The sequence below is a fragment of the Protopterus annectens genome, chromosome 9.part0 (genome assembly GCF_019279795.1).
Source record: "Protopterus annectens isolate FY-2018-M chromosome 9.part0, PAN1.0, whole genome shotgun sequence".
Lineage (NCBI taxonomy): Eukaryota > Metazoa > Chordata > Ceratodontiformes > Protopteridae > Protopterus > Protopterus annectens.
Genome location: NC_056743.1, coordinates 1699119434 through 1699147280, shown reverse-complemented (window position 1 = coordinate 1699147280; position 27847 = coordinate 1699119434).

Genomic DNA, 27847 nt, shown 5'->3' with positions numbered 1-27847 from the left:
AGCATTCTATAAGATGCCCACAATTTAAGACATTTATTTTTACTGTTATTGGTGTTGTTTTGTTAGACTTAAGGGGAGGTAATTTTAAAAAACAGGTGGCAATGAAAGAAGCTGAGTGGCAAATAAGTTTGGTTGCCCATTTCCACCTGGTTTAAACAAAAGTGTTAATATAAAGTGTTATTTAAGCAACAGATGATCCAGGATTTATTTGGTCTGATTCATTAAGGGTTAAATCAATGTGTGTTAAAAAAATGTTTTTATTGACTGATTGGCCATTGTGTAGTATTTAAATATGGTTGGTCTGATGAAGTCTTTGGACAAATAGCAGGAGAATAAAACTTTGTTTACACTAAAAATTATTCTTTGAGTGCTTCTTTCTATCAGTGTTTGGCTTGCAGTTTTTTTTTTTTTGCTGGTTTCTGGTCTTCTTGGGTTGCTGATTGGACTTTCTAAGTAACTTGAAAAGATGGTCTGATGTAAATTGCACAGATGGAATAATGATGGTGACTATGGACATTAGATCACTGTTTACAGTGTTACTGAATGATTATGGATTAGAAGCCATTAGGGAATTTTTACATAGTCATAGTGACTTCTCAAACACTAAAATTGAATTATTATGTTCAATGATTGATACAGTATTGAACAACAATATATTTATGTTTAATAAGAGTTATTTCCATCAACATCTGGGGATTGCTATGGGGACCCCAGTTGCCAATACGTATGCCAACTTAGTATTGGCTAGCTGGGAAGAGAAGTTTATATTTAATACTGATGGCACTTACAGGAATGAACATCTTGTGTTTTTTAAATGCTTTATTGATGTGTTTTTGTTATGAAAAAGAGATAGTGAGAACTTTGACAGTTTTGTCAACCTGTTACATTCTAGCACTGATTTTTCAGTATTCAATGTCAAATTTTTTTATGAATAAATTAACTTTTTAGATGTTGCTATAATAGTCAGTGGTAGTAAGTTTGACACCAAGGTCTATAGGAAGGATGTTCAAGCTATGAGATACAGACACTATAACAGCATGCATCCCCGATATATGTATAAGGAAGTACTGAGAATTCAGTTTATGAGAGCTAGTAGACTTAGCACAAGAGAAGAAACTTTTGTTGAATAAATGGATAATATGGCTATAGACTTTCATAGTAGAGGCTATGCAGATGGACGTATTGATAGTACAAGGGTGTTAATAATAGATGAGAGAAAGGAAACAGCTAAACCATATATGTATGTTACTAAGAGTGTAAATAATGGCAGGGATAAAATGAATTTTAATATGGCTTATCTATTAAAATTTAATAGGCATACTACTATGGTTAAAGATATTATTCGAAAAAATTTGGCTATATTAAGATGTAGCCCAGATGTTGGAAGTATAGTTGGTGAACAATGAAGATATGTATATAAGAAAGAATAAAATCTTAAATTGTGTATAATAAAGATTTAAGAAGTTTGCAGAATGTAGATAAGAAATTTAATAAGGTTGGTGCAATTCCTTGCCACAACTGCACACACTATAATGAAATCAGTACTGAAATCCATTTCATACATCCTGTGACTAAGACGGATTTTGTAATAAGAACTTCAGGTGCCTGTTCCAACTGAAAAGATTGTATACCTTGCAAATTGCACAGAATGTGATAGTTTCTATATAGGGAAAACCAATATGAAACTAAAGGAGAGGATAGGGGCACATTTCTCTGACATTTGGAGATGTATAGAAACTAATGCTCTATGCAAACATATATCAATAAAAGGAAGACAACATAGGTTTAAGTTTAGGATATTGCAGACTATTCATATTGCTGTATGAGGGGGGATATAGTTAATGCAACTGAAACAACAGAATATAAATGGATTAATTATTTTAGGACAGACACCCACCATCCCTGGTTTAAATAACACCAATAGTATTAAACCCATTTTAAAGGCCAGGCAAGATGTGTTATAAACTGATCACTTCTAAGATTTATGAAAGTTTGTATTTATGACAGATTTCATGGTTTTGTTTTAATATATAAATGTGATGTATGTCTTTTAATCTAATTGATGCTTTAATTGATTATTTGTCACATGATTTTATTTTTCTTTTTTATTGGCTGTCTTACTATTTAAAAATGGAACATTGTTTTGTATGGTTATTTATGCATTGATAAAGAGCCTGTGTCTCTAAACTTTTGCTGCTTTTTACTTTTATAATTAAATTGTGAACATTGAGCTATTGGATTAAAACATTCCTGGTTTGATGATAAAAATCATTCAAACCACTCACTAACAAACCCATACCACTACCAAAGTTACTAATTGAATGCCACTACTTTCTAGTTATAACATTATGACATTAGAAAAATGAGTAATAAAAGCACACTCAGCATTTAACACCAATAACATTGTTAAAAAAGTATGATGAAACATATTGATACTTGTACCAATAAACATTTAACTTATTTATTTCCAAATCTATAAAGCTGTTAAGAACCCACTTTAAGATCCTAGCAAAATCTTAATAATCAATATAATAGTAACAAACAGATTTTAAGTCCAGTTTCTTTTCAATCTTAACTATTTTGTATAGATATTGCTAGTGCACATATTATACTTCATTCCTTTTAAATCACTTAACATGCCATAAAAGTAAGTGTACAGCATTTCAGGAAGAATAAAAAATCTTTCCTTAATTAACTGCTATGCAGTAATGACTATTAATATGTTAACAACGTTTGCATGTATCTGATGAAAATGCATTTATTAAAAGCATCTGAATATTTTATAGGTTCATAGGTTGGTACTAGGCTATCGGCCCTAGGGCCTATACAAGCCTATCCATAACAATTCCCTGGATATTTCTTCCCACAATATTTACTTATTTATTATTTAAAGGCTTACTTCTCATTTTAGAACACTTCACAATTTAATATTGTAATATATAATTAAGCAGTCTATCACTGCTAGATTCTTATGTTGATTTCAGTACACTTAAGTATTTAATACTGATAAAGGGGAACTCATAAGGCAATCCATAAAGTATCATAGTGCAAATATCGAGAGTCTAAAACAATATTCATCTAGCACTGGATTGTTCTAGCATTGATTTTGGAATCTGCAATTTATAAATCCTTACTACCATCCCTTAAAGCACTTTTGAAACATATTTTAAACAGTCTCTCCTTTCCCCCCCCCACTCTGTCTCTCGTTTCCTATATGATATTACTTTGTATTTTAGATTAGACATGCAAATCAGAGTAATAGCACATTAAAAGTAAAAGCTAACTTCCTCAGTCTGAAAATAAGTATAATACATTGCTAATTTAAAATTTACTAATTTAGAAGTGATAGTAGGACATGAACTCACTGTTGTTTCTAACAAAATCAAAATGGCAAACTTACAGTTTATTTAGGTTTATAGACAGCCTTTGCAGTTTTGGGGATATAGACATACCACATGGAAACCATGTAGTAGCCCTCTCCTCATATCACTTACCTCAACATCTATAAAAAAGGCAAAAGGTCAAGACCAATCTAATGTGAAAACTTTTTCTGTGTGCCTACCAGTCTTAACTACAGTAGTATGTATTATGTCCCAAAGGCTGTTTTATTTCCAAAAACCCATAAATGTAAACAATATCTGACTTTTAAAAAAATAAAGATTTTAAGCCCAGTGGCTTAGATTCATGTATGAGTTTCGAGTCTGATGGCAGATTAGTATAACAAGGATCACTCAGACTGATCACTCTTTATTTAATAAATTATAGATCCTATTTAACCCATATGTCACAGACAGTTCTCACAGATGGAGTTATGTCTCTCCCATGTATTATACAATTTTTCTCTTTTTTAACCTAACACTTCATGGAGATTGTTACAAAAAAATGTATCCATTTCTGTGAAATAATATATCCTCATATCTCCCAAACTACCTAACTTATATACATAAACAATATATTTTTATGCTTGTAAATATTTGTTTGGGAAACATGAAACCTTTTGAGATTATACATTTTCTTGATGTACTTAAACATTTCCATTATATCTGTTCACATCTTCTTTTCTCAATAAAGATGATTCACTAGTTTTACTTCTCTTCTCTGATCTCTCTTTCTCTCTGCTGTACATTGTATTAAGCTAACAAAACCTCTTGAAATGCTCAAAATGCATTACATGCAATCAGTTTATTTATTTATTTACATTTGTTGACTGGAGTGTCTGACTGGATGTAGGTCCATTTTCAGAGGAGGCCCGGGGAGAAAAGCTCCACAGTTAAAATAAACAGACAGTAGTTACATTGGATTATATAGCGATTACCAATATAATATAGCAATTACTTACAACATATTTACAGATGAAGAACATAGTACATCAGTAGACAACTAGAATCTTTATCTGTGAAGTACATAACAGACATTAACAAATGTTACAATAAGAAGTTCCTGCTGTATAATAAGTACTAGGCTTATGAGCATCTGAGCTTGCTATAATCAAGGTTGTTAGTGAAGTGGAAAGAAAGGTAGTGGTTGGATGGGGTGGGTGATTTTAGAGTGGGGTTCTGTTTGATGACCACATGAATGGATTTATCTCAAAAAAGTATTTTCACTTAGGTAACTTATGAAAAAAATAATAAAGTAAGTGTGTGTGTGTGTGTGTGTGTGTGTGTGTGTGTGTGTGTGTGTGTGTGTATTTATACAAATATACATGTATATATATATATATATATATATATATATATATATATATAAAATTAGTTTTAAAATACATACTTGAATTAATCTGATAACTTGCTGAATTGGATGATTCTTTTTTTCCTGTTTAGTTGTTACTAGTTTATATGAGGTTTGTACTCTGGAAACCTGGTTTTCACATTTCTTGGTGTCCATTTTAATGTTCCATTTACTCATTTCCTGTTGTTAGCTGGTTCAAAGTTCAACTTCTATTTTCCTGTTACTTTTATATTTAGAAAAAGTCCGAGCACCTGCTGCATTTAAGATATGAAGCTCATGCTGCTAAAGCTCCCCTCTTAGAAAGGAAAACATGCACTTAGCAGGAAATTCTATTAGGAAGGGAGACTAATTTGTTTAATACATGCCCACAATCACATTTAACAATTGTGAATAATAAAAATGACAGTGATACTCTCTCTCTCTCTTTTAAATCAATGAGCATTTCAGTTATCAAATAATGCACATTAAAGATAACTATCACACTTCACTGATAAAAAACAAAGCCTCTCTAATACCCCAACATTATTTCACCAATAAAAGCATTATATTTATACATTTAAAAGGATTAAAAGATGACTAACAAGAGAGAAATACTGAAGTACAATAGTTGATTTAAAACTGTTGAATATTTCAAATTACCGTATAAACAACTTATCCTATCATTAATAAATTATTTCAAAGTGGATAACTGTTAGCTTAAAAATGCCTATAACTATCAGTATGGAGTATGTAAAATAAATGTATTAAAATGCAAAATCATCTTAAACTATAACATATGTATCTATCTAGATTTTACTTATTATGTTAAAAAGAATAGAGTTTCTTTAGTATTTTAATGATAATGAAATATAGTTAGTAAAAAATTAGATATAATACTTAGGAAAAAAGAAATGAAAAGAAAAGAAAAAAAGGACAATTACCCTATACTTTATGAATCACTTATAAAGATGACAGAGCTATAAGTATGTAGATAAAACAAACTTTATGAAATAACAATATCATTATTGTTTTCAGTTTTTTGCTATTTTGTCTTTAGATGACCAACCATTTTTTGTTGCTTGTCTCTTTAAATTTGTAAGAGACCAGTCCATTTCTTCAGTTTTATGTAGTTGTTTCTTTTTTGAACAAAATCCAAAGCATCCTCTAGTGTATTAAAACTTTTTTTGACCTTCTGGCAAAAAAATCCTAATTTTGGCAGGGAAAATTAGCTGAGCTTTTATATTCAGTTTCATTAAATATTTTAGGAAAAGAGCACACACAGGCTTTGCTTTTAGTCATGACTGATGAAGTATGGTCATAATCAAACCTAACAACATTTTCCTTTAGTTTTACTGGATAATATGCCTAGACTGATTTCAGTACCAAATCTTTATCTTAGCTAAAAAGAAACTTAACAATTATGAATATATGCACCTGAGGATTGTTTTTAATGCTGAAGTTGAAAGAGATATATGAGCCCTCTTAATACCAAAAGAAATAGCCTCTGGCAGATAAAGGGCTTTTGGAAACTGTAACATTTCCATCTCCTTCTTCCTTTTTTGGGATTCTATATATTATGGTATTGTTTCTCCTAGACCTACTTTCTATATCTTCTACTTTCTCTAAAAACAATCTATTTTGTTTAAAATGAATTCTGTGTGATTCTCAGTTTCTGCCATTCTTCCACCCAAATCACTTGCATCCTCTATTGATGAGATCTGTACAGATTGTTGTTTTAAGACTTCATTTGATATGTCCAGTTGTTTTCTGCAATCTTCTTTTATATAGTCTACTTTAGTCTTAAGTTTGACTATTTTAATGAAAAGTTCCCAGATGCTGCCCAAAACAGGTTGTAGTTCCTTCTTTACTGAAATGGCTTGAGAGTTCACTTTTGGGTGGCTCATTTTGTCAGAACAGTTAGCAGTACTTCTGACAGGAAAAATCAATGAACAAATCATATAAAATTGATTTTTCTTTCAAATAAAGCATTCAAGTTTGTTTATAAAGCTTAAAATATGAGTAAAATAAAGTTTTGATGAATGTGTATAATAAATCCTGTCAGAAAAAAATAAAATAAAGCAGAGCAAAAACTTTGTGCTGCTAACAGTTCACACTCATGGCCATGACCCCAATGAGCATTTTATTTTTTGATGGTTCTGATGATGTCCTGATGGATGAAAGCATTAAACCTTGCATGTATTTGGATATTAATCTACTAAAGTTCATGAGTCTTAACTATCTGATCATTTTTGGATTATTATTTTTTCGTTTGTTTAGAAAGGCTAACAATGACATTGATGTGAAATAAAGATGACAGCTATTTGGCTTCTAATGCCGGAGGCATATCATAGGTAGGGAGACAAAAGGGTGGCTACCCCGAGCACAAGCACTTAAGTACTTAGGGGGGCATGAGTGGCCCTGACAGACTGTACTGATTTAAACAGCTAGAATTTTTCCTTTGTCTGTTTAATGTCAAGAATGGTCTCACTCTATGTGTTGTAAACTGTAGCAAGGAATGGCTTGCTACAGATTAACAAATTTCTTTGGTATAGTATAGTCTTGTAAGAGGGATTTTCTAAAATGTAGCAAGATGTGCATTGCAACAGTTAATAATTTTGGTTTATTTATTCATTTTTTTATCCTAAACATTAAGGACATTTTTTGGTCTTCACTTTAGTCTTGAGGAGGGAGTTAAATAAGGGATTGTTCAAGGAACCAGACAGTCTAGCTACTGATCTGCCTGATGCCAATTCGGTATTCTGGGAGGACCAGAATTTTCAATCAACACTATAGCCTAGAATTAGAAAGAAAAGGAAAGTGCTGATCTTCTCAGTTTGTGTCTGTCTTCAAGAGAACATGTTGTAGGTAGTATAGTGCTTTAGTTCTTTTGTTACTCAAATTTCATGATGCCAGCTGCCTGGAGTTTGACCCTAAGTCACAATTGCGCATCATAGGTTCATAAGTTGGTATTAGGCTATCGGCCCTAGGGCCTGTACAAGCCTAGTCATAACAATTCCCTGGCTATTTCTTCCCACAATATTTACTTTCCTGGACCTCTGTCTAGCAGGGTGACTGACATGATTCCAGGGGTAAATTTCCTATCTCCCATCCAGTCGTCAAGGTTCCTTTTGAAGAGGGCCAAGGAGGTGCTCTGCTTGACATGTATGGGCAGTCTATTCCAGAGTATGGAGAGTCTTTGGGTCACAAACCCATCCCTCCAGCATGTTTTGTTCATTGTGATGACAAGATTTAGGTCCTTTGAGCTTGTGGCTCCGATGGATTGGGATTTCTTTAAGTGTAGCATGTCCAACAGCTCTAGTTTGACATGGCCTTGTATATAAAGCAGAGATCACCTCTGAGTAGACAATATGCGACAGAGTATAGCTGGAGTTTTTTTAGTCGGTCAGCATAGGGCATCTATTTTAGGCCTGTAATTCTTTTAGTGAGGTGTTTCTGCAGCCTTTCCAGTTGTTGCAGATATCTTGTGAGGTACATACCAAATGGGGCATTGTACTCTATGATGGGTCTAATGAGGGATGAGTACAGTGGGACAATGACCTCCTTTTTTCTGGATGAAAATCCCTTAGTGATGAGGGTTGCCACATAGAATGATTTCCTGACTGTTGTGGTGATGTGGATATCGAAGGTGAGACCACTGTCCACCTGTATTCATAAGTCTCTTATCACACTTTCAATGTTTAGTGTACTACCACCTATGTGGTAATTCATGGGTACATGTATTTTCCCAAAGGGGATAACTATACACTTCTTGGCACTAAGCTTGAACCCATGGCTCTGGCACCAAGCATCTTTTTATGTAAGTCACTTTTTAGAATATTCACATCATTTGGGGATTCAATAATGGCTCCTGGTTTGCAGTCATCTGTGAACTTTGTTAGCCAGAATCCCTTAGTGTTGGCCTGTACTTCAGGTAAGTAGATGCCAAACAAGAGCGGTCGCAGGACTGAACCCTGAGGTACTCCACTTGTCACTTGTCTGGAGCTAGATTTGGAGTTGGCTACTTTTACAGTGTGGGTTCTGTCAGTAAGCCAGTTGGCAACCTATTGAGTGATGTAGGGATTTATGCCCAGCTTAGTAAGTTTATCTATAATTCCAGAGTTGGGGATGGTGTTGAAGGCCTTGACAAGGTCCAGATAGGCTGTGTGGATCACCTTACCCTCATCCACAGCTCTGGAGACTGATTTGAAGAAGTCAATCAGGTTCAGGAGAAATGATCACCCTTCATGAACCCAAACTGCGTGGGGTCCAGTGTTTCAAGGTTGCCAATGTCTTTGTTTATAAGTTGCATGATAATACGTTCCGTGGCCTTGCAGATCAGGCTCGTCAGACTGATGGGATGGTAGTTCCCAGGATCCAAGGTGGATCCCCCCTTGTGGAGTGGTATAACTGTAGCTGTGTGCCACTCAGTGGGCACGAAGCCTAACGTGAGGCTATGATTAAATATGACACGTAGGTGAGGTGCCAGTTAATTTTGTAGTTCATGTAGCGCACAGCCTGGGATGTCGTCTGGTCTCATGGATGCTGTATTCTTAGCTTTGGAGAGTGCGGTTTTTACCTGTGTGGCTATAATTACTGGATTTTGGCAGCCTTTCTGTATTGAGATGGGCCCTTTAGGGGGTGAGAGGGGGGGGGGTGAAGTTGGCACAGAATCGATCTGCCAGGATATTGGCAATGTCCTTGGGATCAGTATATTTAATGCCATTCTGTTGTAGTTTAGAGCAAATCTGAACATTGCCATTTAGATTCTTGACATAGCTATAGAATGCCTTGCGGTTGTCTTTGGAATCTTTGGCAATTTTATTTTCATAACTAGCTCTGGAGGATTTTATGAGGGATCTCAGCTTATTACTGAGGCTGATAAAGGAGTTTTTTGCCTCCTGGGATTTTCCTCTTTTCTGCAACAGTTTCTTCCTTCTGTTGTATAGTTTGAGGATGTAAGTGATTTGGGATGGCACGATTCATGCACGAGTGAATGTGCTCGTACAGTGCTTTAGCGTAGGATTCGGCAGTTGAACTTTCAGTTCCCGTTTGCATGGGTGTCATGAAATTTGTCACTTCTGACTTGAGTAGCATGAAGTTGGCCTTGGATAAGTTTTTTATGAATGTTTTCTTACTGGGGGGTGGGAGTGGAATGTGGATGTCAAAGGTGATTAGCTTATGGTCAGACCTAACCAACGAGGGGGTGACCACTGGTGTGAAGCATCGATTTCCCATGTTGGTAATGACCAGGTCCAGGATATTGGCGCCCCTAGTAGGATTATGGATTTTTATTATTTACAATTGTTAAATGTGATTGTGAGCATGTATTAAACAAATTAGTCTCCCTTCCAGGGCATTGGAATTTATGAATTCCAAGAACCATTGGGCAAGGGTGTTGGTACACAAGTAGTTTTCCCAGTTAACGGCAGGGTAGTTGAAATCACCCAGTATTAGGGTGTTTGGTTGTATCTTAATATTTTCTAGTATGTTTAGAAAGGTGTAGTGAGAATCTTGGGGCATGGTGGTGGATCTGTAGCAAGCTACAATTTGGACTGCAGTCTTACCTAGTGTTAGTTGCACCTGGAGAATTTTGGTTGCATTGTGTTGGGCAACTAGCCTGGAGGTGTGAATATCCTTGGTGAATATGAACACTCTTCCACCTTTAGTGTTTTGGTCTTGATTTGGTGGCCGAAAAGTGTGATAAGAGTTGTAGCCTGGTAATGTAGGGGTGCTCTGTGGAGTTTTGAGCCAGGTCTCAGCTACTGCACAGATATCGATGTTCTCCATTTTTAGGAGCGCCTCGAGAGAGTGCATTTTGATGTTTAGACTTCTAGCATTGAGTAGAATTACCTTCAGATTTTGCTTGCTTGTATCTGTTGCAGTGGTAATTTTGTTCTTTGAACCTTGCCTAAAAAGGTACTATAGGGGTGGCAAGAGCCTTAGCCAGCAACCTGAATCCCAGGGGCGACATGTGCAGACCACCTCTGGCAAAGCATCATAGTTTGCCGATCATGTCGTCCCAGGCAGACAGATACTGGATCCCCTTTGAATGACACCAGAAGCTTAGCCAATTGTTGAAGTCAATCATTTTGTCCTTATACTATGGTATCATTCTGGGTGAAGGCAGGATGCTACTCAGGGCTAGGGTCATACCTGCTTGGGTCACATGATCCTAGAGCTCTTCCATGTCTCTTTTCATGTAGTCCTGGGAGGTACGTCTCAAGTCATTCACTCCAGCATGGACAATGACAGAGTCATATTTGTACTGTTGTGGAGTGACTTGAGTGCATGCGTTATGTGGCGGATCCTGGCACCCGACAGGCGGCTTACTGTAATTTTCTCCTTGTTCAGCCTGGTGAGTGGGACATCAGTGTCATGATGCAATATCTTTATATGTTAATGTTAAACCTTGTATCTAATAGATTCCAGAACGAAAATGCTCTCTATTCATTGTCTGAAATTCAGTCACTAGCAGTGGGATGGTTTATTGCAAAGACTTACCTACAGACAAGAAGCTGAGGTTTATCTTTCATAGCTAGTCTATTCTACATTTACAGGCTGTTATCCTCTTCCATTGTCAGTTACTCCAGCCTCATTGAATCAGTGAATGGAATTTGTAAGTGGAAAAGACAGAGATGGTTGTGACTTACAAAGACAGTTCCACTCACCAGTGGTCATTTACTTTTTGGATGAAATCAGATTAGAGAAGTTAGCATCAGAAGGGTACAGCTTGCGAACTCAAGGGTAATACCAAATCTGAAAAAGCAAGATGGAAAGCAGTGCTGAGGTATTTATTGAGCTGTTCTAAGTTACTGGCTCCTTAGAGTTTGGCTTTGTGAAGTCTTCAGGAGAGCTTAGCTATTTAAGGAGAAACAAATGCAGACTTTTTTGTTGCTTCTGAAAATTCTATCTTTGTTTGACCCAGTTTTAACAACCCATATACAATACTGGTAAGAAAACCTGGGTTCCAGTCCCTACATGTCACAGGAAAGATGATAAATATGAATTTGCCAGCCTGCTTGCTTCTGTTGTTAGCAACTAATTTTTGAATGCCATCCTGAGGAGCAAGTAATATATATTACTTGGTTCAAACCCTGATTTAGGGAATTGCAGCAGTTGTCTGGGGTTATCAGAATTGTCAGTGTAAGTTTTGTGAGCAAGAAGGCAACCTCAGCATAATCTTTTCTTGGTTTCCTTTACTATCCCACCAAAGTTGTAGTTGTGATTAAATTGGTCATAGATAGTAAAACTGGAGTATGACTATGTAGCATTCACTGGTCATCATTTTCAATACAAAGATAAGGTTGTTGTAATGGGCCACATATCTAGAGTTTGGGAATGAGTCATGGTGTTGCTCATAAATTGTGACAATCACAGTTTGAACGCAGCATGCATTCATTTTGACAGTCAAGACATATTCATCTTAGCATTCTTTGTGATAATTTAAATAATTTATCATTTCTTTAGGTCTTCTTTTATATTGTTACAAGGAAAACAGACTATACTTATTATTGGTAAATCGAATTTTGAAACATGATGGAGTTCAAAACAAGGAAAACCTTAAAGCTATTTATAGTGACTTTGATAATTTGGTGTTGTGGATAGACAAAATGACTGAAAACATTGATGCATCATATAGTGTGAGATGAGATGCACAAAGCTTGACTCAGGACATGTTAAATTTCAACTTCTTGATGCTTTTAAACTTCTGGCAAAATATCCTGGGAAAAGCCAATGGATACAAAAGCGACTCAGGGATATACAAAATGAACATTGTAGAGGCACAACAAGACCTATAATATTTAGAAAAGTACTGCAATTATTCACAGTCTTTGTCAGTATTCAGTTCAAGATGTTAAGGACAGATGTGAGAGATGGGCATGCAAGTAAACAGAGAAGGCAATGCAAGAACATGTGTAGAATTTGTAAAAGATTCTGCCTTGTTGGAAGAGGATGAAGCAATACATGTCTGCATGAAAAGCATTCGATAAATTCAAGGCAAGAAGGCAAGATGGATTACTCCACTGAGGGATTTGAATATGAAATCTGGATTCCTACAGGATTTCAAATTTTGTACAGAGACTGGTGATATGAACACTTTATGCAAACGTTGTACAGTTCTGGAAATTTTTATGATATGAATCTTGATGGCATGTATCTTTGCAATTTAATATGTGACTGCAAGATGTTAGTACACAGTCAAAGTGATGCTTTATCTGAAAATCCTGTACAGTGACTTAATATTGTTTTTTATGATGAATATATTTTTCCATTCTTTGATGGCACTGGAGATATTTCAGGCAGAAACAATTTCAGCAGCTAGTTGTGAACAGTTATTCAATATGCTGAAGCTTATTTTATCTTACCCAAGGCAGTGAAAGAGAGAAAAGCATATAAATAGTCTGGTTATACTTAGCACGGAGAAGGACGTGATACAGACAATAAATTTTGATAATATAACTGAACAGTCTGTAGTAGTCAAAGCCAGAAAAAAATAAGCTTGTATGATTGTAACCATTGACAAACTTGTTATGTTAATCACGGCATATTTTATTATTACACTTAAAGGTACATTGATACTCCAAACCACAGGTGGATGCATACATAAATACCTACATACATACATGCCCATATAAACTGATCATACTATTTTACAAAGGAGTGTATATTTTGTGCACCTTGACCCTATATGTGTCATCCTTTGGGTGATACATTAAACTGAGGTCCCATCTACTTGAGTTAGTGGTAGCTCAGGTAGGCACTTATTGAAAAAATCTAGAGGAAGTACCCAGGACAAATTCCCCATAGTCGATGGGATTACCACCTAAGGTCTCTTCTGAAAGGAGGGCACTGTCCTAATGGGACCATCCCAGTCAACAAAGAATAACTAAACAACCAACCAACCAAATAAATAAAATTTCATCCTAATGAGCAACATTTGACTGAATTATTCATGCAGGCTGCATAGGACGATTGTATGCAGTTCTTTGAACCTGAAGATTTTGCTTGTTAATGTAACGTTCTTTCTAGCTGAAATCATTTAACCTTGGACTATGGATTGAACTAGGCTCAAACTACAGAGGTTGTTGATTCATTTATGAGGCTGATATTAAGATAACTTGTAGTTAGAAATGTCATTTACTGTATGTTCCAGTAAGGAAACCTGGTGCTTGTTTAGATGACACTGGAAAAACATTGAATTGTCAGTCCCATACAATAATGCAATCATGTGCATTCACTGTCAGCTCTATGTTGTGATTATGTACTTCTCAACTATTCCTGGGTTTGCTGCATATTTTTACCCTGACCCTTGTGATTTTCTTATTTTTGTTTTCAATTTTGTTAAATCATTGAGGATTATAGTTAGTAATGGCAGAGATTAGAGTTTCATACTCAATATTCAGAAAATGCAGTTTGTTGCTAAACATGTTAAGTTTTTAAGTAAATTAGAGAAATAGCAGTCACAAATCATCCCTGATTTTGGGCCGCTATTCTTTCATTATTTTTGGCATGTCCGGAATTCTCGAAGGTGAGAGAGGTATGTCTGTATGGAAGGAGTTTATTTTTTAAAGTATGAATTGGTAGGCAGTGTTAGTGGTGAAGAATTGCCATTCTTCAATGCTCAGAGCTGATGGCATTAAGTAAATAATGTTCAGTTCAATATGTTCAAAATTTGGCCTATTTAGTGTAAGAAGGAATGTGCACTATTTGAAGTGAACACCGAATGGCAAATTAGACATCTAATCCAGTGATAATATAGAGGAGTAAAATGATTATAATCTATGATTTTTATTATTTTGTACCAATTAAAAATACATGTTTTGCTTTGTTATATTATTGCATTTTGAAGGGCTAGACACCCTGCCATTGTCAACCCATACAATATCAATACTGGAATATGAGATCCCCAATTTATTTTAACTCATGTCTGAGTTTTGAGTGGTGACTATAATGAGGCAATATAAACGGGATTCAGATAGTAAGAAAAAAGAAGGGGAGGAAATATACAGATTTCATTTTCCTTATTTCATGAACTGTTACCTGAAATAGTCCATGTTCCCAAACTGCAGAAATGAGTGAAGTAACAGTGGATCTCTTGACATTCCTGTTGTTGTTAATTCTAGAACTCTGTGTGTATGGGGGGGTGCATTTTGTCAGACACTTAAAACATTTATTAATAATACTGATGAAGGTAAAGTCCTTCTTTTCCATTTTTCGTGCTCATTTGAATTAATGGTAAGCAATTAAAGAAGATAACAACACTGATGTTACCCATTGGAGTATCTCAGTGCTTTGAAAATGCAGAAGTAAGAAGGTAACCCCCCATCATGCAAGCAAATATTAGACACAGACTTGTAATGTTACTGCACTTGGTTTTTGTAGTTGTGTCATTTAGCCTGGACCTGAAATGTCCATTGATGTCCATTAAATGTAAAGCAACACATCTTAATAGCAGTAACAGCAAACTGTAAAGATCTATGCCATTTCTAAAACACAAATTTAAATATTACACTATTCCTCAATGGATGTTGTATCTTGAAAACATTTGCAGATCTTGGAGATCATTTTTAGGGAGGGTTTCTTCATAATAACGGTATTGTTCAATCATGTTTGGGTGAATATGCCACTAATGAAATAAGATATGCTAGAATGCCTCCAATACTTAACGCTTGTGCACAACTGATGAATTTTTGTCGCTTGTCAGCTAGGATTGATTTCTATGTATATGAACATTACTCAGATATTGTTAACAATATACAACCCTTCAGTCTGCATCAGTAAATGAAAGTTATTTGCAAAAGGGAATAAGAAGATAAATCAGCATTGTTGTGAGTTATAAAGGTTGCAACAGATTAAGGATACAGAAAAGGATACATTTTATTGTATGAACTGATGTCAGGGTCAGAATTGTATCCTTATATCAATGACCAATTGACACCCATAACACAAATATTTGTTACTCAGTTATATATACATACACACACACACACACACACACACATATATATATATATATATATATATATATATATATATATATAGATTGCACTTAGTGTAGTGAATTGCAGTCTCGGAGTTGGTATATTTAGGTAGCAGGGGGTGTGGGGGGTGCATGGGTGCTTGCCCCCCTGCATACAGTTGAAGGGTAATATGTTTCTGTATGTACTTGTACTGGAATGTAGTAAGTGTTGGTATCCTGTGTGTTTTCAGGATTTTAAACTTTCAGGATTTTGGGCTGTCAGGATTCTGCAGTGCTCCCATATATGTATACTGTACATACACACACACACACACACACACACACACACACACACACACACACATATATATATATCTATGGGATCCGTCAATCTGTTAGAAGTTTCACTACTTCAAACCCCACCTCACATAGTCCACTTGTTCGAAGTAATGAAACTTCGAACATTGACTTTGGCAGTCACACTACAGTGTGGAATGGGAATATTCCCCTTTCCCCGCTGTAGTGCAATCTAGGAGTTGGTATCTTTCAGTAGGGGTGTGTGGGGGCACAGGGGGCTTGCCCCCCTGCAGAAACATATTTTAGTGTTTTTTTTGGGTGGGCCAGGGAACTAGACTTCAGTGAAAGTGCACTTTCATTTAAGAGGACTTTCGCTGAAGTGTAGGGTCTACTGCTCTATTTCGAAGAAGTGTATTTTCGATGTAGAGCAGTAGACCCATATATATATATATATATATATATATATATATATATATATATATATATATATATATCTTTGTATGATGCCTAAATCATATCCCTTTTTAAATATCAGATAAGATTTTCATAAAATATTATCTACTGGGCTGTTAATTCATAGTATCATAAATCAAAATCAAAGCATAGCTGAATATGACCTCCCACCACTCATACTTGTGAGAATCTTTTTCGAAAGAAAAAATAAAAAAAAAAAATAGTTTATTGCAGCTGAATATATCAGCAACAATCACAGCCCCTTTCTAAATGTATTTTTCTTTAAGAAATACACAGTAAACAATGTTTTATCATATTTAACATTTTAGCTCTGGAGAACGTTCGAAGGGATATATGGTGGGACTGGGCATTTTATATTTGGAACCAGACTCTAAAATAGTCAGAACAGTACACTGGATAGCATTTCAGCCTGCACTGCTACCCTGATTCTAAAGTCCATCTCTTATCTAGATGCAAAGTCATACTGGCAAGCAGTACACTTCCTACATTACATGACTACATGAATGCTTTATTTGCACAGTATACCTGCTACACCAGCAGCAGGTATTTTTTTTTTTAATTTATTAAGGTTTGATCTAAAGTGATGATTCTTTTTATGTTCTCCATTTTCAGCATTCCCTGTTTGATGATAGAATCTTCCATTGTTCATAGGTGTTTACTAGGCTAAAGATCACACGGGCCTTTTTAAGCCCAGTCATGCATCCCAAATATCTGACAAATTCTGATACCCTTGATAAGTGTAATCATGGTCCTGGGAGATGAACCATTTACAGGTTACCTGTGCACATTAGAGACATAGGTGCCAAACCAAAGATGAATTTCTGGCTTCCCATCAGCTGTCCAATTTACTCTTGAATTGGGTTAGGGAGAAACTCTGCTTCACATGGATGGGGCAACTATTCCATAGATAAGGTGGTCTCTGGGATACATCCAGCAGGTACTATTTATATCACAGGCAAGGTTTAAGTCTTTAGAAAGGGTAATTCGGGTGCTGTTATTTTCTGGATATGCAGGAGGTCCATCAGAGTGGGATCTGACAATACCCTGTATGCCAGGCATAGAGCTCCCCTCAAAAGCCTGTAGGAGACCGAATACAGGGATAGAACTTTGAGACGGTCTGTATAGGACATTTTACTTACTCCCTGTATTCTTTTAGTGGACGTTCCAATTTTTGGAGATGCCTGGCTAAGTACATATCAAAAGGGGCATTGTACTTAATGATAGGTCTGATGAATGCCAAATACAGTGGAACAATGACTTCCTTGGACATAGATGCCATACTTTTGTTTATAAGTTTCTCAGCATAGAATGATTTCCTCACCACTCTAGACATTTGATGGTCAAAGGCTAGATTACTATCTATGTGTGTCCCTACGTCCCTGACTACTGGGCCAACACTAAGATGTGTGTTGTCAATATGATAGTTATCAGGGATGGATGACTTCCCAAAGGATACTATTATGCATTTCGTGACATTTGGTTTTAGTCCATAGCTCTGGCATGAATTGTCTGTATCAGCCCCTCTTGGAGAACATTTGTGTCAGTGTGAGATTCAATGACAGCTCCTAATTTGCAATCATCTGCAAATTTAGTCAGCCAGAGATGACTGACATTGGCCTTGACGTCTGAGTAGTAAATGCCAAAAAGGAGTGGTTCAAGGACTGATCCTTGAGGGACTCCACTTGTGACTAACCTCTTTGTAGAGGTGGACTCCCCAATTCTAACTTCATGGGTCCTGTCTATGAGCCAGTTGTCTATACACTGGGTAACATATGGGTTTGTACCTAACCTCCTGAATTTGTCAACAATGCCTGAGTGGGGTATTGAGTCAAATGCCTTGGCCAGGTCAAGATAGGCAATGTAAATGATTTTGCTCTCATCCATTGCTTTGGGGACCTTCTCAAAGAAGTCCACCAGGGTGAATAGGCATGATCTGCCCTTGATGAAACCAAACTGGGTTGGGTCCAGTGTGTGGAGGTTTACTATATCTCTGTTGATCATCTCCATGATAATTCTTTCCATGGCTTTACATATAGAGTAATGAGACTTATGGGTCTGTAGTTTCCAGGGTCTGTAGATGGTCCACCTTTGTGCAGAGGGATGACTGTTGCCTTTCTCCATTCATGAGGCACAAATCCTTTTTGGAGGCTACAGTTAAGTAGTAATTCGAGAGGCCCAGATAGGTCATATTTCATGCTATATAGAAGGCATTGTGGGATACTGTCTGGGCCTATTGATGCAGTGTTCTTGGTTTTAGAGAGAGCATTAAGCACCTGTTCCATAGTGATATTAGGGGGAGTTATGTTTGATAATATTTCCTGAGGGAAGGTTGAGGGGGAGAGAGGGGTAAAGTTGGAGCTGAATTTATCAGTCAGGAGGTTTGCTATATCCCATGGCTCCATTTACAATGAGCTCTGCACACAATTGTGTATTGCCTTTGAGGTTGCAGATATAGCTAAAGAATGCTTTGTGGTTGTCTTTGGCCAGGGAGGCTAAACTTCTCTCAAATTTGGCTTTGATAGACTTTATTTGTCCTCTGAGTTCTTTGTTTAGTTTGATGAGAGTGCTTTTATCCTGCTGGGTGCTGCACCTCCTAATTTTTTTACATGATTTTTCTTCTTTCTGTTATACAGCCTATTGGTTTTGTGATTCCACCAATGTGACTTGTTTTTTGAGTTAGTTCTGTACTTCTTCCTGGTGGGTACAGCTGCCTCTATGCAGCTATTAACATGTTATATTTGTTCCTGATTTACTACTTTCACTCTTATGTCTGTACTCTTTCTATCAATTGTCTGTATTAACTCCCAGGTAAATCCTTTCTTTCTACATGTGCCTCTTTGCGTATTTCCTATATTTTAAATGATCTTAGTGTTCAGTATAGTTAATTTCCACACACACACACACACACACACACACACACACACACACACACACACACACACACACACACACACGCACACAAAAGAAAAACATTATCATACTAGATCCAGTTGTTATACTGTGTGAGATCTGGAAGCTGAATAAGTATGCTATCAAACCATTTACATGTAGGGATGCATGTTTATAACCATAAAAGCCTTATTAAAGTGGTCCATGGATAAGACATTCATCTTTTATGTCAGGGATTATGATTTTGATTTCCATTTGAGCTGGTAGAATTTTCCAGAGCATGAATATCCTGTCTTACATAGATTGCCATAAAGTCCTGTCTCTGTACTCAGTTACTGAGAAATGATTTATGCCTGGTTTAGAAAATGTCCTCAGATCCAGCTCTGATGGATCTCTTGCACATCTAAAAGACATACAGCACCAGAAACACTAGATGCAAGGATCTGATCTCTGAGACATAAACAGAGCCTGCTGGAGGGACTGATATGAGTCTCAAAGGATCTCTATGCAGTGGAATAAGCTCCCGATCTCCATGAAGTAGAGTGCATCCCTGGCCCTGTTCAAAAGAAACCTTGATTAATGGATGGGAAATCACAAATTCATCCCTTGCCTTGCCCTTTATCTCTGATGGACAGAGGTTGACTGTAAGTAAAGGAATTACCAATAAACATACCCCCACACATAACCCTTAGCTACCTCTTTATTAACATACCCCACCAAACAGGCATCCAAGGAACTTGTGGACAGAACTGGGTTGGATGAACAGCTAGACATGTAAAGACCCAGTTATTATTAGCCTAGTATGAACCTATGAATCTATATATCAAACTATATGTGTTTGAATAATAAAAATGCTTGGGGAAATATCAAGCCACGTGTGCAAATGAACAAAGGCATATCAATCCCTCATTGCACTAGCGATTCAGATGCACATATTAATTAGTACAGTGGCTGTTTAAAGTATCTCAGTCTATTTTTTTGTAAGAAATGCATTTCTGAATATTTTTTCTTATGTATATTGCATTTTTCAAAACATAGAAATTCCCTACTTTTTATAACTAGGCCAAAGTGCAGTATTTCTGTTATCAAACCCTGATTGCTTTATTGTTATTATTATTACATAGGTTTAGTGGCCAGTAGTGACAGAATTTCTGTAGAACTGCTCGGGATTGCTTATTCTATGTTCTGCTGATTGAAGCATTTAAACCAAATGTAGAAAACACATCCTCAAAATCTTTATGTGTAAAGAAAATCATGCATGTGTATACAAAACAACAGTGTATAGAATCATGCATGTAGGTAACAAGTACAGAACCACGCTCACACAAAATTATGAGTGTATCAGGTCACGCTTGTTCAAATCCATGCATATAGAACATTATGTGTATACAAAAATGTACAATGTTATCCATTTTATTGCTACCTGTGTACTATATCATGTAAATACAAAGCAATTCATGTAGCAAACCATGCATGTGCAAGACAGTATGCTTATGAAACCAGTCATTTTCAGGGATATTCATATTCAAAGTACTAAACATATTACATTTATTTACTTGCTGGCCGTGGAGGTAGTAGTTTCCACTTCGTTGCCAGCTGAACTTTTTAGAACAGAATGTTTGTGGTGGATCGAAGTGTGTTTTAGATTAATAAGAGGTGTTTGGCAGTTATTCCTGTGTTTTGGGGATAAGGACCTGTAACAGATTGGAGGGGATATTTTTGCAGGGGGCCACAATTGGTGTCACTGATGGGATCTCGGGGGAATTTTCCAGTATCAATAATAATGTTCTATAAGAGTACTCAAAGGGAGTTCTGAACCCCCAGTGAAGAATAAGTGTGCAACATGAGGTTATAGTTTGAAGTAATTGTTTTGTACTATGGACTATTTTTGCTTTGTTTTTTTTTTTACTTTTTGAAATCTAAGATTTGTGAGGCATGCTTTTTTGTCTTATTGACATTCAGTACCCAGCCTTTTTTTCTTTGTACATTTTTTAGCTATTAATATACTGTTTCTGACAGTTTATATATTTGTTTGTTTATTCATCATTTAACTGTATTATGCATTTTAGGGTATGCATTACTATTACTGCAGATTTTTTTTAACATATTTGGACCATGTGAAGACTGCCTGGTGTTTACAAGTTTATATAAAATATGATTTTCTAAGGCTAGCAGCATCTTTTATTTTCATTAAAGCAGTGACTTAATTACAACAGCTTTTATGTTTTGCAGGCATATCTTTCAGTTTACTAAGTGCTTTCGCCTTTCTACCTTAGGCTACCAAGGCTGATGATGTCCTATAAGGTAGAAGGGCGAAAGCGCTTAGTCGTTTTTTTGCAATATTTGTATTAAAACTTAGTTCTGTTAATGCTACAGCTCATGGTGTGAGTTTTTATTTACATCTTTCAATTTACAGACGTAAAAACTGGGTACAATAACTCATGAAAAATAAATACAGCCAGCAAAAAGTGACTTAGAAATGCACATTTAAAAGACTGACAGTGACAAAATGACACAAAAATATACCATAATATACTAATTGTGAGATGACCATATTGCAGAAAAATATTTTCTTTATGTTATTTGTGTCTTCTATAAGTAGCACAAAACAGTATGATAATAGTACACAAGGGATTAGAACATAAAAGCAAACTCAAACATTAACAAAGCAAGAGTCTCAATATCAAGTTTTCTCCAACTCTTGTAAAGCAGCCAAAAACTGTAGCCTTCATTTTAAAACATTTAATCACAAGCCCACTTCTAGTAAAAGTCTGTTCTGATCTTGGACCCAAACTTTTATATATATATATATATATATATATATATATATATATATATATATATATATATATATATTTCACTGAGCAGAATATTTATGTGTGAACCTGTGGCCATGTACCTGAGTGACTGTTACTACCCTGAAAAGAAAATATGAGTCCTGTATTGATGAAAGTTATGATTCTGTCATAATGTACAATATCTGCGATTATCTAGATGCCCCACATTGCAGATTTCTCAAAAGACCCCCATGATAGCAGTTAGGGAGTTGAATTTATGGTTGTTTACACACTACTACTCCATCTGAATACAGCCTCATGCATAAACAAGTGAATCCAGCTACTAGTCTGATTTCTCTGTATCAGATCTCTGCTAGACAGAGTGTCTTCTGCACTAATATCATGGAGCTTAGTGAATGTCAGCACCTGGTATGAACTTCAGTCAGCACTTACCTCCCTACAAATTCCTAGATTATCATTACTCACACAGTAAGGTAAGTCTTTTGGAGATGGTTGGTAAAGTTATACATTTAGACTACCTTCAACAGTGTAGCGGGAAATCTAGTGGGTGCAGAGATTCAAAGTCCATTTCTTGTAAAGCATAACGCTATATTAATGGAATGTACTGAAGATAAAAATAGCAAATGCTGCATTATTTGACAGATTCATGAGCTACTTTAGCATGTGGCTCAGTTATATACATGGTATTCAATGGCACATCACAAAACAGGCTGCCGTACTGCCTTGGCATCTTTCAGATACTCAGTGAAGGAATAGCATATAGGACACCAAAGAGACTGAAGGAACCAAAGGGTAAGCCAAACTCAGTGATGATTAGCACCAATGGTACCAAACGGTAATCCAGGCTTGGTGATGGTTAGCACCAAACGGACTATATCTCTAAGCACGAAATGGCTGAAAAGTGAACATGTAATGAGCGACACATATTCATCGAAATGCATTTAAGCAATTTGGTGAATATGTCACAGGACAAGGAGGTAGTAGGCCAACTACACGGTGTTGCCTTTTCCTTCACTGTAGTGTGATCTCTGAGTTGGTATATTTAGTTAGGGGGTTTGGGGAGCACAACACCCCACATTGGGGGGTGTAGGGGGAGAAGGCCCCCACCTGATTTGGGTTTCTAACTTTTTTTTTGCGAACAGCCGTGTGAATTTTTTCGCTAGGAAACAAATTGAGGATGTGGCCTTTCTCTGTTTACAGCATTCGTGTTTTATGTGTCAATGTATATGTGGACTTCGTGCTTATGATATAGATCCCCAAAGGGTAACCTAAGCTCAGTGATGGCTAACACCAAAAGGACCAAAGAGTAAGCCAAAAGTTATGGTTAACACCAAACACATCAAAGAGCAAGCCAGAATCAGTTGTGGTAACACCAAATTGACAAAAATGCAAGCCAGAATCAGTTGTGGTAACAGCAAAGGGACCAAAGAGCAAGCCATAATCAGTTATGGTCACACCAAAGGGACCAAAGAGCAAGCCAGAATCAGTTGTTGTAACAGCAAAGGGACCAAAGAGCAAGCCAGAATCAGTTGTGGTAACACCAAAGGGACCATAGAGCAAGCCTAAACCAGCTATGGCATGCACCAAAAGGATATAAACACACACACACACTACACTATGTGCAGTGGACAACTTGGTCATGAAAATCCTTCACAGAAAATTAGCTGCCATTTCTTTTCAAAAGATTTTTTTATAGGTTTATATGTTCATAGGATGATACTAGGCTACTGACCTTATAAGCCTAGCCAAGAATTTTGCCCATGTTCCCTCAAAGTTAGCACCTGTTTCCCCCATCTAGCAGGGAGGCAGGTGGGATCCCAGGGGTATATTTTCTGTTTCCCATCCAGTTGTCCAGGTTCCTCTTAAAGAGGGCTAGAGAGGTATTCTGCTTGACATGGAGAGGGAGTCTATTCCGCAGATGGGGGGATAACATTTTACAACTAGTTGCCCACCTTCCTCTACTTTAAGGAAATGATGGACGGCGCAGTGGTGCAGCGGTAACATTGTCGGCTCACAGCAAGAGGTTCTCCAGTTTGATTCTCAGCTGGGTTGCCTTCTGTGCAGAGTCTGCATGTCCTCTTTGCATTCGTGTGGGTTTTCTCCATGTGATCCGGTTTCTTCCCACGTTACAAAGACGTGCATCTGGAGCATTTCTCCCCGGGCCTCCACTGAAAATTGGCTTCATTCCAAGTCAGACTTTCCCGGTAAATGAATGTTAAATAAATAAATAAATAAAACAAATAAATGATTTATTGAAAATGTATTCAGCCCCTTGCTCTTGACAGCATTAAACCTGCATTTCCATTTACCTTCTATTAATAACATTGCACTTGAAAAAATCATCAAATAAAGGACTTCTTTTTATATTTAAAATTTGAAAGACAAATATGCATTTATGGAACATGTCTGCAATCTATTGTGAAAGTGTTATGACCTCGTAGGAGTTACTGAAACAGTTCAAGGTCCAATAGAGAAAAAACACTGTGCTCCTTCAGCGAACCACACCAGCAGCATTAGATGAATGCCAGCAGCAGTAGATGGATAAAACAGTATCAGCTCACAGTAAAAAATTCCAGAAACACCAGATGTAAAAGAAATCACACTTTAATCAATCTAAGCACTTTCATCTTAGTTACAAAGACATCATCAGAGATAGTATTTACAGAGCATCAATTCATTAAATACTGAACACCCACCAATATAAAACATCAATTCATTAACAATTCTAATTAATACTTAAAGTGTCCCTATCTTAAATATAATTATCTAAACTAGGCAGTAAACTAGTCAATTCATCTAAAAAAATAATGCTATAATGTACATATATAGGAAATTGCAAATAGAATAAATTGCAAAATATTACTGACTCAGCATTGTAGCTCAATGTTTTAAAACACTATTGGCTTTGTAGTGGTATACAGACATGTTTACCATTTTAATTCTTTCTGTTCAAGTAGTAATTTATTATTACCTCCGTGTTCTGAAGTGGAAACTCTATCAGTAGCAAAAAACAGAAACTTATTGAAACCCGGGTATTCAAGTGTGTGCTTGTAAAGAGTGTTGGGCAATTTAGATTTTTAAATTTCATATACACGTTCATACATATGTTTTTTCAAAGTCCTAGTCCTTTTACCTATGTAAAGCGCTGGACAGGAATTGCATGTTGCTATGTATGCTATCATTTTAGTTTTGCAACTACAAATCCCTGAACAGGTCAAGGCTTTGTCATAGCCATCAACAGTCACATAAAGTGCATCATTGATAAAACTACAGTATTTGCATCACCCACATTTTGTCATCTTTGAATGATCTAAATGTTTGTGCTTAGGACTGTTTCATTCAAATACGTTTTTCAAATTCTTTCCTCTTTTATACGTAATCTTAGGATGTGTGCCCAGTATTTGCTTGTACTCATCTGAAAGCACCATATCCCAGGTACTGTAAAGAATCTCTGCACGTTTTGGTGCTTGGTAATTGTAAACCATAGTCATTGCCCCCAATTTTTCCTGAATACTACCCCCTTTAGGTATTTTGGTGACTTCTATGCTCTGAATAAAGTTTTTCTCACTAAAAAAAAAAAGGGGCAAGTTCATCTTCTCTACCTTTAATAATCTGTTCTTGGACTGAAATCACCAAAGATCTAGGGTAGCTTCTGTTAATGACTTACTTAGTTTTTCTATCTCACTGTTGAAAGTTTCATCCACAGAGACCAGTCTGGAAACATGTATCGTCTGGCCTTTGATGATATTTTACTTTCGATAGAAAGGATGACTACTGTCATAATAAAACAAGGAACTGGAATAGGTATTCTTTCTATAAATGTTAGAAATATATCTCCTATTAACATAGTCTTTTGAGATAGTTAGTTCCAGATAGTTAATAGAGTCTTTACTACTATTGAAGGTGAAACTTGTGCACTCATTTAATTCAAATAGAAACAAATTAAAAGTGAAACGTTCATCTGCCCATAAAATAAGTATATCGTCAAGAAATGTAAAATAATGAAAAACCTTGTCGAAGTATGAGAAAGTAAAGACACAATTATGTTTCCAATTGTTGAGAACTACATTGGCATATGTTTTCGGCACATCTAACTCCCATTGCCACCCCAGTCAACTGATGGTAGTACTCACCATCGAAATACACATAATTGTTCTTAAGAACCTTTTCCAAAAGTTCCAAAATAATTAACTCAGTGGACATTTTGAATTTGTCCCTTAACAAAATGTTTTGAAAATGCTGTAAACCAACATCATGTGGGATGACCGAAAACAGATTAATTACATCAATTGTGATGAATAATATATTTTCACTGAATGATGTAGTACTTAAATGTTGCAATAAATGCTACAAGTCATGAAGGATGTGTGTTTAATTCTCTACTAAAGTTTTATAATGTAAATCCAGAAACATTACTGAAGGTTCTGTTTTGGACGACTAGCTGAGGCGATTGGTCTGAGAGGGGGATTATTAAGATTCTTGTGGATTTTTGGTTTTCCAAAAATTGTAGGCATTACCGGTTTGTCCACATTAACATAGTCAAAGAACTCATAAGACATAAAACTATGAAACAACAAATAATGCAGGCAGAAGTCAATTTAATCCATATTTATCACATTTCTTGAAACCTGTATATATGTAGAAGTGTCATTCAACATATCTGACATCTTACTACCATACATAAAGTAATCCATGACCACTGCTCTGGTTTCATGACTTGTGTATCCTTGTTGTCCTTAATCTGATGTAACAATTCCCTTTCTTCTGTTGTCAAGTTATCTACAGGGTTATTATCATGTTTAAGCAACAATTTAAACTTATTTTCACATAATCTTTAAAATACAGCAACCAAGGGACAACTAGGTGGCATGAATGTACTTTTTCTTTTCATAGAAACCTGTGTACAGGGTGGCCGAGAATTACCAAAAAACATAGTTAAGTTTAGTCGTCTAGTGTACAATTTAAACTGAATAAGCAATTGGACAGTGTCTTGTTTAAAAGAAGGAATAAATGTAAAGCCTTTTTTGAATAAAGAAACATGCTCAGTCTATAAAAGCAAGTGACTGTAGATAAAAACTTTGCAAGCTTCGTTCACTGTAGCATTGCAACATAAATCTTGTGTACCAAAAATATTCTCAGAAAAAGTCCCATTTAATTCCTTTTCTTGTACCTCCCCTTCCTTGTTGTCTTCATTAATTTCGGGGTTTTCACCTATTGGTTCCTAACAAGATGGGCTCTGTTGTTCGTGTCTCTGGGACTGTCTCAGTTTGTTGAATAAAAAAGTCATCATTGCATACATTATCAAACAGTCCCGTCACATGCATAGTGGAAAGACTAGAAACTGTCATGTCTACCATCATGCCCATCACTGGTGTAGGACTTAAATACCTTGTTCATATTATACTCCTTAGGTTTATGGTATGCACATTTCTCATCATACTCTAACTTGTCTCTAAGGAGCTTTTCCTGATTTTTATTTTTCTTAACTAAATTGTCCAGTCTAATAACCACTGTAAGGTATTCTTGTTTATAAGGCATAAAAGTTGAATCAGTCTCGGTAGTATTGTTAAGCTGCAAAATTTCAGATTCCAAAAATTGAACAAACACAATAAAAATCATTAATTCATTAAATATTCTAATTAATACTTAAAGTGTTCCTGAATCTAAAACACTTAAATATAATTATCTAAACTAGGCAGTAAACCAAAATTTTAAAGTGCTT